General features: G+C 37.1%; 2 long non-coding RNA genes across 4 annotated transcripts; one reads left to right on the top strand and one right to left on the bottom strand.

Annotated features, from left to right (window-relative positions):
* The first annotated feature begins 5,800 nt into the window (after positions 1-5,800).
* LOC147396711 (uncharacterized) lies at positions 5,801-9,051 on the top strand. Of its 2 annotated transcripts, XR_015181012.1 has the most exons (4): positions 5,801-6,122; positions 6,416-6,485; positions 7,345-7,428; positions 8,273-9,051. It is a non-coding gene; the product is annotated as an uncharacterized LOC147396711 (long non-coding RNA). The 2 variants fall into 2 exon arrangements; XR_015181011.1 differs by having other exon boundaries at positions 5,809-6,122; positions 6,416-7,428.
* Positions 9,052-9,203: 152 nt separating this feature from the next.
* On the bottom strand, positions 9,204-11,554 carry LOC147396712 (uncharacterized). Of its 2 annotated transcripts, XR_015181010.1 has the most exons (4): positions 11,023-11,552; positions 10,657-10,726; positions 9,718-9,801; positions 9,207-9,526 (listed from the first exon to the last, which is right to left on the bottom strand). It is a non-coding gene; the product is annotated as an uncharacterized LOC147396712 (long non-coding RNA). The 2 variants fall into 2 exon arrangements; XR_015181009.1 differs by having other exon boundaries at positions 9,204-9,526; positions 10,657-11,554.
* Positions 11,555-12,007: the final 453 nt, after the last annotated feature.

Raw genomic sequence — 12,007 nt, forward strand, 5'->3', positions numbered from 1 at the left:
GGAAAGGTTCAGCACCCTAAGTTTTACCACACACTTTAAGAAACGTTTTTTGTCCTACATGGGTTAGAAGTTTTGGAATGGGCTGATTTTTGGTGAGGATGATCTCTATGATTAGAAGATCATTCTCCCCAAAAATCAACCCATTCCGAAATGTTTAGCCCAATGTTTACACGTTGAAAAATTGTGGACCGTCCATTTTTTGTAAACCATTTTTGATGGGGTTAGAAGTTTTGGAATGAGCTGATTTTTGGTGAGGATGATCTCCTCACCATAGAGATCATCCTCACCAAAAATCAGCCCATTCCAAAACTTCTAACCCATGTAAGACAAAACACATTTGTTAAAGTGTGTGGTAAAGCTTAGGGTGCTGAACGGGACCTATATATATATATATATATTTTGGGGGGCGTTCAATGGCCAACTTTTTAACAAACTTTTTGGCAAAACATTTTTCAAAACATGAGTTAGAGGTTTTGGAATGGGCTGATTTTTGGTGAAGATGATCTCTACGGTGAGGAGATCAACATCACCAAAAATCAGCCCATTCCAAAACTTCTAACCCCATAAAAAACAGTTTACAAAAAATGGACGGTCCACGATTTTTCAGCTGGTAAACATAGGTTAGAAGTTTTGGATTGGGCTGATTTTTGGTGAGGATGATCTACTCACCGTAAAGATCATCCTCACCAAAAATCAGCCCATTCCAAAACCTCTAACCCATGTTTTGAAAAATGTTTTGCCAAAAAGTTTGCTAAAAAGTTTGCCCTTGAACGCTACCATATATATATATATATATATATATATGGGAAATGTTCAGCAACAAACATTTTGACAAACATTTTGGCAAAACATTTTTCAAAATATGGGTTAGACGTTTTGGAATGGGCTGATTTTTGGTGAGGATGATCTCTACGGTGAGGAGATCATCATCACCAAAAATCAGCCCATTCCAAAACCTCTTACCCATCAAAAATGGCTTACAAAAAATGGACAGTCCACGATTTCCCAACTTGTAAACATGGGGTTAGAAATTTTGGAATGGGCTGATTTTTGATGAGGATGATCTCCTCACCATAGAGATCATGCTCATCAAAAATCAGCCCATTCCAAAAACCTCTAACCCATGTTTTGAAAAATGTTTTGCCAAAATGTTTGCCAAAATGTTTGTTGCTGAAAGGGACCCTATATATATATATATATATATATATGGGAAATGTTCAGCACCCTAAGTTTTACCACACACTTTAACAAACGTTTTTTGTCCTACATGGGTTAGAATTTTTGGAATGGGCTGATTTTTGGTGAGGATGATCTCTATGATTAGAAGATCATTCTCCCCAAAAATCAACCCATTCCGAAATGTTTAGCCCAATGTTTACACGTTGAAAAATTGTGGACCGTCCATTTTTTGTAAACCATTTTTGATGGGGTTAGAAGTTTTGGAATGAGCTGATTTTTGGTGAGGATGATCTCCTCACCATAGAGATCATCCTCACCAAAAATCAGCCCCTTCCAAAACTTCTAACCCATTTAAGACAAAACACGTTTGTTAAAGTGTGTGATAAAGCTTAGGGTGCTGAACGGGACCTATATATATATATATATAGATATATATTTTGGGGGGCGTTCAATGGCCAACTTTTTAGCAAACTTTTTGGCAAAACATTTTCAAAATGTGAGTTAGAGGTTTTGGAATGGGCTGATTTTGGTGAAGATGATCTCTACGGTGAGGAGATCATCATCACCAAAAATCAGCCCATTCCAAAACTTCTAACCCCATAAAAAACAGTTTACAAAAAATGGACGGTCCACGATTTTTCAGCTGGTAAACATAGGTTAGAAGTTTTGGAATGGGCTGATTTTTGGTGAGGATGATCTACTCACCGTAAAGATCATCCTCACCAAAAATCAGCCCATTCCAAAACCTCTAACCCATGTTTTGAAAAATGTTTTGCCAAAAAGTTTGCTAAAAGTTTGCCCTTGAACGCTACCCTATATATATATATGGGAAATGTTCAGCACCCTAAGTTTTACCACACACTTTAACAAACGTTTTTTGTCCTACATGGGTTAGAAGTTTTGGAATGGGCTGATTTTTGGTGAGGATGATCTCTATGATTAGAAGATAATTCTCCCCAAAAATCAACCCATTCCGAAATGTTTAGCCCAATGTTTACACGTTGAAAAATTGTGGACCGTCCATTTTTTGTAAACCATTTTTGATGGGGTTAGAAGTTTTGGAATGAGCTGATTTTTGGTGAGGATGATCTCCTCACCATAGAGATCATCCTCACCAAAAATCAGCCCATTCTAAAACTTCTAACCCATTTAAGACAAAACACGTTTGTTAAAGTGTGTGGTAAAGCTTAGGGTGCTGAACGGAACCTATATATATATATATATATAGATATATATTTTGGGGGGCGTTCAATGGCCAACTTTTTAGCAAACTTTTTGGCAAAACATTTTTCAAAAACATGAGTTAGAGGTTTTGGAATGGGCTGATTTTTGGTGAAGATGATCTCTACGGTGAGGAGATCATCATCACCAAAAATCAGCCCATTCCAAAACTTCTAATCCCATAAAAAACAGTTTACAAAAAATGGACGGTCCACGATTTTTCAGCTGGTAAACATAGGTTAGAAGTTTTGGAATGGGCTGATTTTTGGTGAGGATGATCTACTCACCGTAAAGATCATCCTCACCAAAAATCAGCCCATTCCAAAACCTCTAACCCATGTTTTGAAAAATGTTTTGCCAAAAAGTTTGCTAAAAAGTTTGCCCTTGAACGCTACCCTATATATATATATGGGAAATGTTCAGCACCCTAAGTTTTACCACACACTTTAAGAAACGTTTTTTGTCCTACATGGGTTAGGAGTTTTGGAATGGGCTGATTTTTGGTGAGGATGATCTCTATGATTAGAAGATCATTCTCCCCAAAAATCAACCCATTCCGAAATGTTTAGCCCCATGTTTACATGTTGAAAAATTGTGGACCGTCCATTTTTTGTAAACCATTTTTGATGGGGTTAGAAGTTTTGGAATGAGCTGATTTTTGGTGAGGATGATCTCCTCACCATAGAGATCATCCTCACCAAAAATCAGCCCATTCCAAAACTTCTAACCCATGTAAGACAAAACACGTTTGTTAAAGTGTGTGGTAAAGCTTAGGGTGCTGAACGGGACCTATATATATATATATATATATATATATATAGATATATATTTTGGGGGGCGTTCAATGGCCAACTTTTTAGCAAACTTTTTGGCAAAACATTTTTCAAAACATGAGTTAGAGGTTTTGGAATGGGCTGATTTTTGGTGAGGATGATCTCTATAGTGAGGAGATCATCATCACCAAAAATCAGCCCATTCCAAAACTTCTAACCCTATCAAAAACAGTTTACAAAAAATGGACGGTCCACGATTTTTCAGCTGGTAAACATAGGTTAGAAGTTTTGGAATGGGCTGATTTTTGGTGAGGATGATCTCCTCACCATAGAGATCATCCTCGCCAAAAATCAGCCCATTCCAAAACCTCTAACCCATGTTTTGAAAAATGTTTTGCCAAAATGTTTGCCAAAATGTTTGTTGCTGAAAGGGACCCATATATATATATATATATATATATATATATATGGGAAATGTTCAGCACCCTAAGTTTTACCACACACTTTAACAAACGTTTTTTGTCCTACATGGGTTAGAAGTTTTGGAATGGGCTGATTTTTCGTGAGGATGATCTCTATGATTAAAAGATCATCCTCCTCAAAAATCAGCCCATTCCGAAATGTTTAGCCCCATGTTTACAAGTTGAATAATCGTGGACCGTCCACTTTTTGTAAATCATTTTTGATGGGGTTAGAAGTTTTGGAATGAGCTGATTTTTGGTGAGGATGACCTCCTCACCATAGAGATCATCCTTACCAAAAATCAGCCCATTCCGAAACTTCTAACCCATGTATGACAAAACGCATTTGTTAAAGTGTGTGGTAAAACTTAGGGTGCCGAACGGGAACCTATATATATATATATATATGGGAAATGTTCAGCACCCTAAGTTTTACCACACACTTTAACAAACGTTTTTTGTCCTACATGGGTTAGAAGTTTTGGAATGGGCTGATTTTTGGTGAGGATGATCTCTATGATTAGAAGATCATTCTCCCCAAAAATCAACCCATTCCGAAATGTTTAGCCCAATGTTTACACGTTGAAAAATTGTGGACCGTCCATTTTTGTAAACCATTTTTGATGGGGTTAGAAGTTTTGGAATGAGCTGATTTTTGGTGAGGATGATCTCCTCACCATAGAGATCATCCTCACCAAAAATCAGCCCATTCCAAAACTTCTAACCCATGTAAGTAAGACAAAACACGTTTGTTAAAGTGTGTGGTAAAGCTTAGGGTGCTGAACGGGACCTATATATATATATATATATATATATATAGATATATATTTTGGGGGGCGTTCAATGGCCAACTTTTTAGCAACTTTTTGGCAAAACATTTTTCAAAACATGAGTTAGAGGTTTTGGAATGGGCTGATTTTTGGTGAAGATGATCTCTACGGTGAGGAGATCATCATCACCAAAAATCAGCCCATTCCAAAACTTCTAACCCCATAAAAAACAGTTTACAAAAAATGGACGGTCCACGATTTTTCAGCTGGTAAACATAGGTTAGAAGTTTTGGAATGGGCTGATTTTTGGTGAGGATGATCTACTCACCGTAAAGATCATCCTCACCAAAAATCAGCCCATTCCAAAACCTCTAACCCATTGTTTGAAAAAATGTTTTGCCAAAAAGTTTGCTAAAAAGTTTGCCCTTGAACGCTACCCTATATATATATATGGGAAATGTTCAGCACCCTATGTTTTACCACACACTTTAACAAACGTTTTTTGTCCTAGATGGGTTAGAAGTTTTGGAATGGGCTGATTTTTGGTGAGGATGATCTCTATGATTAGAAGATCATTCTCCCCAAAAATCAACCCATTCCGAAATGTTTAGCCCAATGTTTACACGTTGAAAAATTGTGGACCGTCCATTTTTTGTAAACCATTTTTGATGGGGTTAGAAGTTTTGGAATGAGCTGATTTTTGGTGACGATGATCTCCTCACCATAGAGATCATCCTCACAAAAATCAGCCCATTCCAAAAACTTCTAACCCATGTAAGACAAAACACGTTTGTTAAAGTGTGTGGTAAAGCTTAGGGTGCTGAACGGGACCTATATATATATATATATATATATATATATATATATAGATATATATTTGGGGGGCGTTCAATGGCCAACTTTTTAGCAAACTTTTTGGCAAAACATTTTTCAAAAACATGAGTTAGAGGTTTTGGAATGGGCTGATTTTTGGTGAAGATGATCTCTACGGTGAGGAGATCATCATCACCAAAATCAGCCCATTCCAAAACTTCTAACCCTATAAAAAACAGTTTACAAAAATGGACGGTCCACGATTTTTCAGCTGGTAAACATAGGTTAGAAGTTTTGGAATGGGCTGATTTTTGGTGAGGATGATCTACTCACCGTAAAGATCATCCTCACCAAAAATCAGCCCATTCCAAAACCTCTAACCCATGTTTTGAAAAATGTTTTGCCAAAAAGTTTGCTAAAAAGTTTGCCCTTGAACGCTACCCTATATATATATATATATATATATATAGGGTCCCGTTCGCTGGCTAACGGATTGCCCTACGGTTTAGCAAAACATTTCTGGACAGTTGGATATATGTACGATGAACGGACAAGATTGAATGTTACAACGATCTGTGTTTAGGTTAAAAGAAAATCCTATTTTATACCGCCATCCTTCAACTTACAATTTATTAATACTACCTCCTTAATCAATTAATCGTCAAATCAAACACAGACAGAGAGAGAGAGGAGTTCTGTTCTCTCTCTCTATTCTCCATCGTTGAAACCCTCTCGGCCATCTCTCTCACGATCTCGCTGATCGGACTTCCTCGCTGCAACTACCTCTGTCTCTAATCGCGGCAACTCTCTCCCTATTCCTCGCTGCAACTACCTCGCACGAACGGCGTTCAACTCGACCTCTTCGTGATTTTCCAGCCGTGAACCCTAAGGAAGCTCAACGGCAGGTAAGCATTTTTCTCTCTCGCAATGGGTTGTGATTTCTTGCAATGGGTTTTGATTTCTTGATGTGGTTCCAATGTTATCTTACCCAAATGAAAATACAGATTTGAATTCTTGCAATGGGTTTTCTTTTTTCTCTGAAGAGGAAAGCTAAGAGGAGATCACCTTGATGTAGACTAGAAACATGTCTTTATCCATCTTTACCATTTGGCACAAAACCCATTCTTATCTAATCTATAGATGATTTAAGCGCATATTTTATGAGGATTTTATGGTGATTCATTTGTGAATATAACAGGGAGGGCATTATTGCTAGTGCAGCAGCTGATGATACTATACGTCTTTTCATTTAGAACAAAAATGGTTTGGTAATCCTTATATCTTTCTTTCTGTCTACTGACTATTAGTCTGTAATTACTCTTTATTTCTGCAAATCAACAATGAATTACTTGACTCAATCACATAAGCTTGACAAGAGACGGAGAACCCAATGGTCACCTGTTCAACTGGATTATTTTCAAGAGTGCTATTGCCACACCAACTTTTACTAATGCCACACCAATTCTAATTTGTAAATCATCAAATAATTGCACACAGTTGGTGTGGCAATAGTAACTCTCTTATTTTCTCTATGCCTTAGTTTCTCATCAAGCAGTACAATAGTTGTATCAACAATTGACATGCTACCTTAGGATGGGCGTACATTATGCTCCCCCAACTAATAAATTCGGGAAAGACACCCAATAAAAATGTTGAGAATTGAGCTACCTGTTCATCTTTGGGAGGCTGTTATATCCATTTGAGGTATTATTAGAACTAAAGAATTAGTGTTATGATCTACACAAAAAGGAGAACCTAACCAAATATTGGGAATTCAATATGGAATGTAGATGATGAACCTGAAGTCTAGCATGCTTCATGGACTCTACCACACACCTTGCACATAGTCCACCTTTTTCATAAATTTATAATTTTTGTTTGGTCTGAAGATCTTAAGCTGTTGATCTACAACCCAATCTTGTGAAGTCTTGAACTGCAAAAAGAGATGGTGTTTCTGTTCTGCAACTCTTGGAAATTATGGACTCCTGTTGGTGGTTTGACCTCCCTTAACATGTTATGGAGTAGCAGATACAGTGGCAGCTCCATTTCCTCCCCTCTCCTTTTTTAGTTGATTTCTTCACGAAATTTTTATCAAGTTACAAAAAAAAAAAATTCTCAATTCTGCAGGTTGATGGACCATCTAGTAAGCTGCTTCTGAAGAAGGAAAAGGCCCATGGCATGGATGTAAATTCAGTGCAATGGACCTCCAAGGTATGCTGTTCTTTTTGGAAATAATTAGATACTATGGTTTGTAGGGAAGAGTGGGAGATCGGTTGAATGAATCCATCATCATAAAAGCCTTACCTTTTCCTTATCTAAAGAATTTGGGGTCAGCTTAATGAATCTTTCTCTTCCATTGAATTTCATCGTAAGGTCATGTCTCATAGTTAATTCAAGTGTGTTCATCTCTGCTTTCCCTATCTCAAACCTGTCCTTTTTTATCTTCCTCTCTCTCTTTTGGATTCAACTTCCACGTTTCTTCGAAGTTGGTTGTTATTTTTTATTTTTTTGTTGCTCATGTCCAAACCATCTCAATTGACTTTCCTTCACCATGTGTTGGATCTACTACATTTTCATGAATGCGTTCATTTCTAATTTTATTTCTTTCCACTCATCCATGTCAGCATCCTCATCTCTGTTACAGTCAATCTACAAAACATGATTTTGGATGTCTCCTCTTTTATTATTATGGTAGTTGATCGAGGAGTTGAATAATATTTTATATAGCACATGCATTGAATAAGCTTTATACGACACTGACTAGAAAAGTGTGGGCATACCCAGGGATGCCCTTTTACCATGAGTGTCTATTATTCTACTTTGTATCTTCTCTGTGTTTCTTGCATGAGAGCATCTTCGGTACTTCAACCAAAAGGTTTGAAGTTCAAGTGATGGTAACATCATCAACAATAGCAATTCTAAGCTTTGCTTTGCTGACATGGTTTTAAAACTCGTCCAAGAGAACGAGATGACTCTCAACCATGTTTGCATATTCTTCCAATGTCATAAAGGAGTACTTAAATGATGCTTGTGTTGGTTCTTGAAAATTTGGCAGGAAACCCGGCTTCTAGCTTCAGCAAGTGATGATGGGACTACAAAGATATGGGAGTTAGCTTCTTCACTCTGATATGCCAATGCCCTTTACTAACATCAAAGTCACTGTTTCATGGTTTTCCTTACCAGTTATGCATGCCTGATCATGTACTTGAAGGAATTGTGGAAACACCTTTATCTAAGTTGCAGCTTTCGAAAACCAAGAATTTAGATTTTATGAAGAACTGTATGCTTGTTGTCATACTATCAATAAATGATTTGATTGTTTCACTGCTAAGGAATTTTACCTCGCATTGATGTGCATGTATTGAGTCATTTAAACTTAAAAAATAATACAATGTCAACAAGATAAAATTTCATGGACAGATGTTCCTTTACCATGTAAGTTGGCCATTACTTTACTACATCCATTTAAAACCTCCTATTATCCTACATTGTGGCCACATGTTTAAAATCCCACGCCTCCAGGATAAATATTAGATGGCTGATTTGGATTTCTACACTAGGGCCTTCTTTTGTCCAAGCTTTGCATGTAATAAGCGTTGACAAGCAAAGCTTGTGATCAAAGGATTGATTAAATACCAAGCACTTTTAAGACCATGGTCAACTGAATCCAATTCAAATCAAAGATTTGGTCTAGAACATTTGCAGGACCCCATTAGATGCCCCCAAGTGATTACACTGGAGGGGCTGAGAGTTGTCCGTTTCATCTCAACTTCAACCAAAATCTTTGATTCTAATGGAGATAAATCAAAGGTGTTCCCAAAAAAGTATCGCTAACAATTAAAATTTCATATATAAAATAAAATAAAATAAAATGAAAACATTGTCTTCATCTATGCTTCACCCCAATTATGGGGAAGCAAAAATTCTTCATAGATCTTCAGCAATCAATTGAAGATGAATTTCCTTGCAAACAATTGTAGACATTAACCAACTCCACCATTATTTTTTATTTAAAAATTGATGAGGGATCTTCAGCAATCATACCCATTCATCTAGAGTTCGAAACAAGACAAGAACTTGAATTTTGTGGGGGGTGTTGTTAATCCCTGTGAAGGGATTTCAAGTTAGGAAGAGAAACATAAACTACCAATAGATGTATATTACAAAAATGAATGTGTCAAGCTCTAGGCTAGCGTGATCGTCCTTTCCTTTTCAAGAACTCCGGAATCTCCACTGAGCCGCCTTCAGTGAAAGAGGAAGGGCGTCGATTCATCCCAAGGTTGACATCTCCATATACTGACTGATTCCCCTTGCATTTTTACCCAAATCAAGAAAATAAGAATTTTATGAGAAAGAGAGAATAAGAATCTTATGGAGAGAAGGGAGATTGAATGTTACAAGGAAAAGGTAAGGCTTTTATGATGATGGATTCATTCAACTGATCCCCCACTCTTCCCTACAAACCATAGTATCTAATTATTTCCAAAAAGAACAACGTACCTTGGAGGTCCATTGCACTGAATTTACATCCATGTCATGGGCCTTTTCCTTCTTCAGAAGCAGCTTATAGGATGGTCCATCAACCTGCAGAATTGAGAATATTTTTTTTTTTGTAACTTGATAAAAATTTCGTGAAGAAATCAGCTAAAAAAGGAGAGGGGAGGAAATGGAGCTGCCACTGTATCTGCTACTCCATAACATGTTAAGGGAGGTCAAACTACCAACAAGAGTCCATAATTTCCAAGAGTTGTAGAACAGAAACACCATCTCTTTTTGCAGTTCAAGACTTCACAAGCTTGAGTTGTAGATCAAAAGCTTAAGATCTTTAGACCAAAAAAAAATTATAAATTTATGAAAAAGGTGGACTATGTGCAAGGTGTGCGGTAGAGTCCATGAAGCATGCTAGACTTCAGGTTCATCATCTACATTCCATATTGAATTCCCAATATTTGGTTAGGTTCTCCTTTTTGTGTAGATCATAACACTAGTTCTTTAGTTCTAATAATACCTCAAATGGATATAACAGCCTCCCAAAGATGAACAAGTAGCTCAATTCTCAACATTTTTATTGGGTGTCTTCCCCGAATTTATTAGCTGGGGGAGCATAATGTACCATCCTAAGGTAGCATGTCAATTGTTGATACAACTATTGTACTGCTTGATGAGAAACTAAGGCATAGAGAAAATAGGAGTTACTATTGCCACACCAACTGTGTGCAATTATTTGATGATTTACAAATTGGAATTGGTGTGGCATTAGTAAAAGTTGGTGTGGCAATAGCACTCTTGAAAATAATCCAGTTGAACAGGTGACCATTGGGTTCTCCGTCTCTTGTCAAGCTTATGTGATTGAGTCAAGTAATTCATTGTTGATTTGCAGAAATAAAGAATAATTACAGACTAACAGTCAGTAGACAGAAAGAAAGATATAAGGATTACCAAACCATTTTTGTTCTAAATGAAAAGATGTATAGTATCATCAGCTGCTGCACTAGCAATAATGCCCTCCCTGTTATATTCACAGATGAATCACAATAAAATCCTCATAAAATATGCGCTTAAATCATCTATAGATTAGATAAGAATGGGTTTTGTGCCAAATGGTAAAGATGGATAAAGACATGTTTCTAGTCTACATCAAGGTGATCTCCTCTTAGCTTTCCTCTTCAGAGAAAAAAGAAAAACCCATTGCAAGAATTCAAATCTGTATTTTCATTTGGGTAAGATAACATTGGAACCACATCAAGAAATCAAAACCCATTGCAAGAAATCACAACCCATTGCGAGAGAGAGAAAAATGCTTACCTGCCGTTGAGCTTTCCTTAGGGTTCACGGCTGGAAAATCACGAAGAGGTCGAGTTGAAAGCCGTTCGTGCGAGGTAGTTGCAGCGAGGAATAGGGAGAGAGTTGCCGCGATTAGAGACAGAGGTAGTTGCAGCGAGGAAGTCCGAACAGCGAGAGCGTGAGAGAGATGGCCGAGAGGGTTTCAACGATGGAATAGAGAAAGAGAACAGAACTCCTCTCTCTCTCTGTCTGTGTTTGATTTGACGATTAATTGATTAAGGAGGTAGTATTAATAAATTGTAAGTTGAAGGATGGCGGTATAAAATAGGATTTTCTTTTAACTTAAACACAGATCGTTGTAAAATTCAATCTTGTCCGTTCATCCGACATATATCCAACTGTCCAGAAATGTTTGCTAAACCGTAGGGCAATCCGTTAGCCAGCGAACGGGACCCATATATATATATATATATATGGGAAATGTTCAGCACCCTAAGTTTTACCACACACTTTAAGAAACGTTTTTTGTCCTACATGGGTTAGAAGTTTTGGAATGGGCTGATTTTTGGTGAGGATGATCTCTATGATTAGAAGATCATTCTCCCCAAAAATCAACCCATTCCGAAATGTTTAGCCCAATGTTTACACGTTGAAAAATTGTGGACCGTCCATTTTTTGTAAACCATTTTTGATGGGGTTAGAAGTTTTGGAATGAGCTGATTTTTGGTGAGGATGATCTCCTCACCATAGAGATCATCCTCACCAAAAATCAGCCCATTCCAAAACTTCTAACCCATGTAAGACAAAACACGTTTGTTAAAGTGTGTGGTAAAGCTTAGGGTGCTGAACGGGACCTATATATATATATATATAGATATATATATATATATATATATAGATATATATTTTGGGGGGCGTTCAATGGCCAACTTTTTAGCAAACTTTTTGGCAAAACATTTTTCAAAACATGAGTTAGAGGTTTTGGAATGGGCTGATTTTTGGTGAA

This window comes from Akebia trifoliata, chromosome 8 (genome assembly GCF_017979445.1).
Source record: "Akebia trifoliata isolate Shusen 1 chromosome 8, ASM1797944v1, whole genome shotgun sequence".
NCBI classification, from domain to species: domain Eukaryota; kingdom Viridiplantae; phylum Streptophyta; class Magnoliopsida; order Ranunculales; family Lardizabalaceae; genus Akebia; species Akebia trifoliata.